The following is a 6000-nucleotide window of genomic DNA, read 5'->3' on the forward strand; positions in this document are numbered from 1 at the left end:
TCATTCAACAACGGGGATTTGGGTGAAGTTCTATGACAGCTCGTGTCCAGGCACGGGATAATGCAGGACAGGACGTGAAGCATAGGAAGCTGCGGTGGGGGGGGGGGGTGGCGGTCCAGGGGTGCAGGGGCGGAACGCAGAGTTGGAGTCAGGGGCTCCAGGGAACCTCCTCCCCTCCCAGGGCTCCTCTTTCTGTCTTGCCGCCTCCCTAAACGCCTCTCGAAAGGCAGTCACAGTTCGGCCTCGCCCTCCCTTCTTAATCCGGAACCTAGGGCGCTGCTTGGACCCCGGACAGAAACCCATGACAACAGGGTTCTCTCTCCCACTACCATTGCTCGGCTGGGGACACGGAGGCCGAGTGGGGACTTGGGCTTCAGGTCAGTGGGGGCCCGGTTTCAAAGTCAGGCTCGCTGCCAGCAGGCTCCCTGCACTCTCCTTATTCCGCCGCCACTCTGGAGAGCTTACCTGCCGCGAGCTGCCGGACGGAGTTCGGCCGAAGCCTCTAGCCGCCTGGGTCAAGTGGCCGCCATAGTAGGCGGCCTGCGCAGGCGCGGCCACGCCCTCTCTGCGAGCGCCCGCCGGCGCCGCGCCGTGGCCACGCCCACCTGCCCGAGCTTTTCTGGCGGCGGGCTTCCCTTCCTTGACTAGAAGCAGTGGGACCTTGGTCCCTCGTACTTTGTGCCTTTCGCCATTCACAAAAACTGACAGAGACCTACCATGTCGGGCATTGAGGGTCCTACCGTAAGTTATGACCCAGCGGAAATCCTACTTTGGGGTCACCTCTTCCAGAAGCCTTCCTTGATTCCCCCTTCTCCTGCTCACGTTGACCAGTGTCTGGGTTCCCGGCATCAGAGAACCTCGGACTCTGGTTGTCAGGACATGTTTCCCTGTCTCTATCACTCGGTTTTGAGTGCATTGGGGATAGAAGAAGCTGCTGGTTCACATCTGCAACCCATGCTGGACTTCTCCGAATCCAAAAGGAGAAATAGAATAATGCTTGTAAAGCAGTTAGCGTCCTCCTTGGCATGCTGCGAGCACCCAAGAAAAGGCAACTGTATTTACAAGTTATATATATACATTTTTTAGAAGAATTTTTTATTTTTATTTTTAAATTTATCTTTATTTTTTTCATCATCACTCTTTAATCCTCACCTCCCACCCACCTCCCCTCTGGTAACAGTCAATTTTTTCTCTAGAGTTAAGAGACTGTTTTTTGATTTCTCTCTCTCTGTCTCTCTGTTTTTCCTTTGCTCATTTGTTTTGTGTCTTAAATGCTACACATGAGTGAGATCATATGGTTATCTTCTCTGACTGATTTATTTCACTCAGCATTGGACTCCCTAGCTCCATCCACATCCTTGCAAATGGCAAGATTTCATTCTTTTTAATGGCTGAATAATATTCCATTTTATATCTATACCACATCTTCTTTATCCATGCATCCATGGATTGACACTGGACTGCTTCCGTACCGTAGCTGTTGTAAATAATGCTGCTATAAAACAGGGGTGCATGTATCCCTTTGAATGAGTGTTCTTGTATTCCTTGGGTAAATACCCAGGAGAGGCATTGCTGGATCGTAGGGTAGTTCTATGTAATTTTTTGAGGAACCTCCGTACTGTTGTCCAGAGTGGCTGCACCAGTTTCCATTCCCACCAACAGTGCACGAGGGTTGCCCTTTCTCCGCATCCTCACCAACACCTGTTGTTTCTTGTGTTGTTGATTTTAGCCATTCTGACAGGTGTGAGGTGATAGCTTATTGTGGTTTTGATTTGTATTTCCCTGATGCCGAGTGATGTCGAGCATCTTTTCATGTGTCTGTTGGCCATCTATATGTCTTCTTTGGAAAAATGTCTGTTCACGTCTTCTGCCCATTTTTTACTCAGATTATTTATTTTTGGGGTGTTGTATAAGTTCTTTATATATTTTGGACGCTAACCCCTTATCAGATAATCCTTTGCAAATATGTTCTCCTATTCCATAGATTGCCTTTTAGTTTTATTGATTGTTTCCTTTGCTGTGCAGAAACTATTTATTTTGAGGTAGTTCCCATAGTTTATTTTTGCTTTTGTTTCCCTTACCTCAGGAGACATATCTAGAAAGAAGTTGCTATGGCTGTTGTCAAAGAAGTTACCGCCTGTGTTCTCAAGGATTTTTATGATTTCAGGTCTCACATGTAGGTCTTCAATCCATTTCGAATTCATTTTTGTGTGTGGTGTAAGAAAGTGGTCCAGTTTCATTCTTTGCATGTGGCTGACCAGTTTTCCCAATGCCATTTGTTAAAGAGATTGTCTTTTTCCCAGTGGATATTCTTTCCTGCTTTGTCAAAGATTAATGGACCTTATAAGCTATTATTGTTGCTTACAGTAGTTCATTCACATAGTAAACACCCCCGGTGTGCTGAGGGTGGGGGGGCACATGCAGCTCGTCTGGTCAACAAGCCCGGTGAATCTGTTCTTCATCCTTCTAGGCCCTGCAAATGTGAGTCATGAAACTGTTACTAATCTCCTAGGGCTGCTGTAATAAGTCACCACAAACAGGGTAGCTTAAATCAACAAGAATTTTTTCTCACACAGTCCGGGAGGCCAGAAGTCCAAAATCAAGCGTCACCAGCAGTGTACCCTCCAAAGGCTCTAGGGAAGGATCCCCTGTATTAGTCAGTTCAGGCTGCCATAACACAATGCCATAGACTTAGTGGCTTAAACAACAGACATTGATCTCCTCATGGTTTAGGGGGCTGGGAAGTCCAAGACCGAGGTTCCAGCATGGTTGGGGTCTGGTGAAAGCTTTCCCCTTGCGTCGCAGATAGCACCTTCTCTCGGTCATCACCTTGCTGCTCCTTCATGTGCATAAGGAGAGAGAGGGAGCAAGCTCTCTGGTGCCCCTTCTTAGAAGGACACGAATCCTCCTCCGTGGTCGGGCTCCACCCTTATGACCTCATTGAACCTAATTTACTTCCTTAGAGGCTCTATTCTTCAAATACAGCCTCACTGAGGGTTGGGACTTCAACAAATACATTTCGGGGGGACACATTCAGTCCACACCAATTCCTTGCCTCTTTCCTTGCTTCTGGTGGCTCTTAGCAGTCCTTGGCTTATAGATGCATCACTCCAGTTTCAGCCTCTGTGTATTTATGTGTCTAAATGGCCTTTTGATAGGGTACTAGTTCTTCAAATAGGGTTCACCTAATCCAGCATGACCTGGTCTTCACCTTATTATATCTGCAAAGACCCTATATCCAAATAAGGTTATGTTCAGGTACAGGGTTAGGACTCGAACGTATCTTTTGGGAAGACAATTCAACTCACAATGGAAACTATCTTGGAAGGGATGCCGTGCACCCCCCCCCCCCCCCCCCCCGCCCAGTTCGCCTGGCTAAGGCTCCCACAGCAGAAACACGCTAGCTCCCTGTGCCCTGCCCAGATTCCTGACCCAGAGAATCCATGAACTTAACAAAAGGGTTATTGTTTATGCAACTAAATTTTGGGGTAGTTTGCAACACAACGGGAGCTTATCAGAATAAGGGGGAGTGAGAGCCAGCCCTTCTTTGCAGGGCTCTGCAGGGGTCCGGGAGAGGTCCCTCCCTATTCCATGGCTCGGTTATTTACAAGTCACTCTGCTGGCTCCTTCTTGTTCAGGTCTTCCTTCATCCAAGAGACCACCCCTGAGGCTCAGAGAGGTTAAGTTCCTTACCGGGAGTCACCCAGCGGAGGTGGCATGCAGACTCATCTCCAAGATGTCCGAGTGGGAGTGCTGGATGAAGCCTTCGCAAAGGGCCCTTTCCTGTACGCCTCTTCCCGGGAGCGGCTCTCCCAAGGCTTGGCGACACAAGGGTTATGGTGCCGGCTCACGCATACCAGAGTGTATATTACCCCCACCGCCTGGGCTAATGACAAATCATGTATGCAACAAAGGAAGGCGGACGCACTGCCAGATGTGTGATAAGACACCAGCTTGCAGGAAATTGCTGTCAGGTGATTATCATTGGCTCGACTATTCAGAGCAGCCCCCTTTCCAAAGGTCGTGTGTTTACCAAATGCTTCGTGTGTCTTCCCAATCAGCTCTAGAAGATTTTGTCCTCCCGAGGGAGAGCTCTTCCCCTCGGAGGGCTGACAGCAGGGGATTATAATTCTGCCCCCTGCGTCCTGCTAGCTTCTAACAGCACCTGCTTCAAATGCACAATGGTTGCCTGCCTCTCTGTTTCCCAGTTCCATGAGGAGAGGCACCCGGCTGACTTTTGGGTGGGCCAGTGCTGGGTTCAAATCCACAGCGGGGCCACTGGCTAGTCCTTTCCACTCATTCAACACCAAATTTCGGGGAACGTTCCACATGCTAGGTGGTCGGGCGAGTTACTTCCCTGGAACCTAACGTTCTAATTTCTCGAGTATTGATCATACCTATTCCGAAGTGTCATCTTGAGAGTGAGTAAAATGAACAGGAGGAAGGTTCCAGGCTCGACTCTCCTGCCTCCTTGGGGGTGATCTGACAGCCTCTGTTGTTTTTCAAAGACCCCACTAATTTCACTAATTTTACCGATTCACATTGTTAGATTAAAAAAATAAAGTTACATGGCCATACAAACTGTATAAATATTTATGTAAGAGAAAATGCTCACACAATGTTACATTTTTCCCCCAGGATGTGTGCAGCTTATGTAAACACAGAGAAAGAAGTCTGCAAAGATGTCTTCAAATTGAAGTAGTGGTTTCTTCTTGGGGGAAGGTAGGTTGGCGGCAGGTCTGGGAGGACTTTCAACCTTGGGCTTCTGGCCTCCAGAACTATGAGAAGGAGATCTCTGTGGCTTATGAGCCAGTCCATCTTTGGTGTGATGTTATAGCAGCCCGAACGAGTGAGTGTACGAATTGGGGGATTTAGTGTCTTCACGAGGCTCTGTAGATGGCACCACCATTTCCTTCAAGAACATGTTCATCACCCCAAAAATAAACTCCGAGCCTACGAGCATTCATTCCCAATTGCCCTCTTCCCTCTCCCCTAATCTGGTTTCTGACCATGGATTTGCCTCTTTGGCGTATTTTGCGTAAATAGAATCCTACAATATATACTCTTTTGTGTCTGGCTTCTTTAACTGAGCATGTATTTTCAAAGTTAATCCATGTCGTAGCATGTTTCATTACTTCATTCCTCTTTAATGGCAAAATGATATTTCATCATATGGACAGACCACGTTTTATTTGTGCATTCATTGGTGGATAGGCACTTGGTTGTTTCTACTTTTTGGCTATTATGAATAAGGATGCTATGAATACGCATGTCAAGTTTTTATATGGATGTAAGTTTTCCTTTCTCTTGGCTGCATACCGTGGAGTGGAGTTGCTGGGTCCTAGGGTAATGCTGTATTTGACTTTTGGAGGGCCGGCCGGCCTGTTTTCCAAAGTGGCTGTGCCATTTTTCATCCCCTCTGGCTGATCGTGAAGGCTCCAGTTCCCTGGAGTTTCATCCTGTTGGGGAATTTTTGAAAATGTAAAATGTGTGCTTCTGAGCTGTCACACCCAAAAGGTGAGGGCAGCAGGGTATTTGTACATCAAATCCTACAGTCATTGCTTAGGGCTGGTAATTCCTTGGCTTTTCCGGTCAGCGGCGTGTGAGCAGAGTGACTCCAGAGAAAATGTCCCGGGGCCACTTCTCAGAAGTCAGGCCCACAGGCACAGAAATGGCCTGGACAAGGGGCTACGGTGCCGTGTCTATAGCACCTGCCACCATCGTTCTTGCGAATTGTTTTAGGGTCGCCCAGCCGATCCTCAGTTCCTCCCCTGCAGTGTTAAAATTGCACAATTTAGGGTCTGTAGTGGGCTGGATAGTATCCTCCAAAAATTCGTGCCCACCCGGAATCTCTGAATGTCACCTTATTTGGAGATAGAGTCTTTTAGATGTCATTAGTTCAGGATTCTGAGATGAAATCACCCACTGTCCTAGAAGTGTCCTCATAGAGAGAGGAAGGCACTTGGAGAGAAGAAGGCCACGTGAAGACAGAGGCAGACA

General features: G+C 47.9%; 1 protein-coding gene and 1 long non-coding RNA gene across 9 annotated transcripts in view; one reads left to right on the forward strand and one right to left on the reverse strand.

Moving 5' to 3' along the window:
* METTL22 (methyltransferase 22, Kin17 lysine) overlaps positions 1 to 583 on the reverse strand; it is a 28426-nt gene extending 27843 nt beyond the window's left edge. For all 8 annotated transcript variants that reach the window (XM_045784346.2, XM_087870595.1, XM_045784349.2 and 5 more), the window contains exon 1: positions 466 to 583. The gene's annotated coding sequence lies outside the window, so the exon portion shown is untranslated. The remainder of the gene's footprint in view (positions 1 to 465) is intronic.
* A 3074-nt stretch (positions 584 to 3657) lies between these two features.
* On the forward strand, positions 3658 to 5060 carry LOC123783823 (uncharacterized). Its single transcript, XR_006777303.2, has 2 exons — positions 3658 to 3974; positions 4639 to 5060. It is a non-coding gene; the product is annotated as an uncharacterized LOC123783823 (long non-coding RNA).
* The last annotated feature ends 940 nt before the right edge of the window (positions 5061 to 6000 follow it).

The sequence above is a fragment of the Ursus americanus genome, chromosome 2 (genome assembly GCF_024610735.1).
Source record: "Ursus americanus isolate L20-20 chromosome 2, mUrsAme1.1.p, whole genome shotgun sequence".
Lineage (NCBI taxonomy): Eukaryota > Metazoa > Chordata > Mammalia > Carnivora > Ursidae > Ursus > Ursus americanus.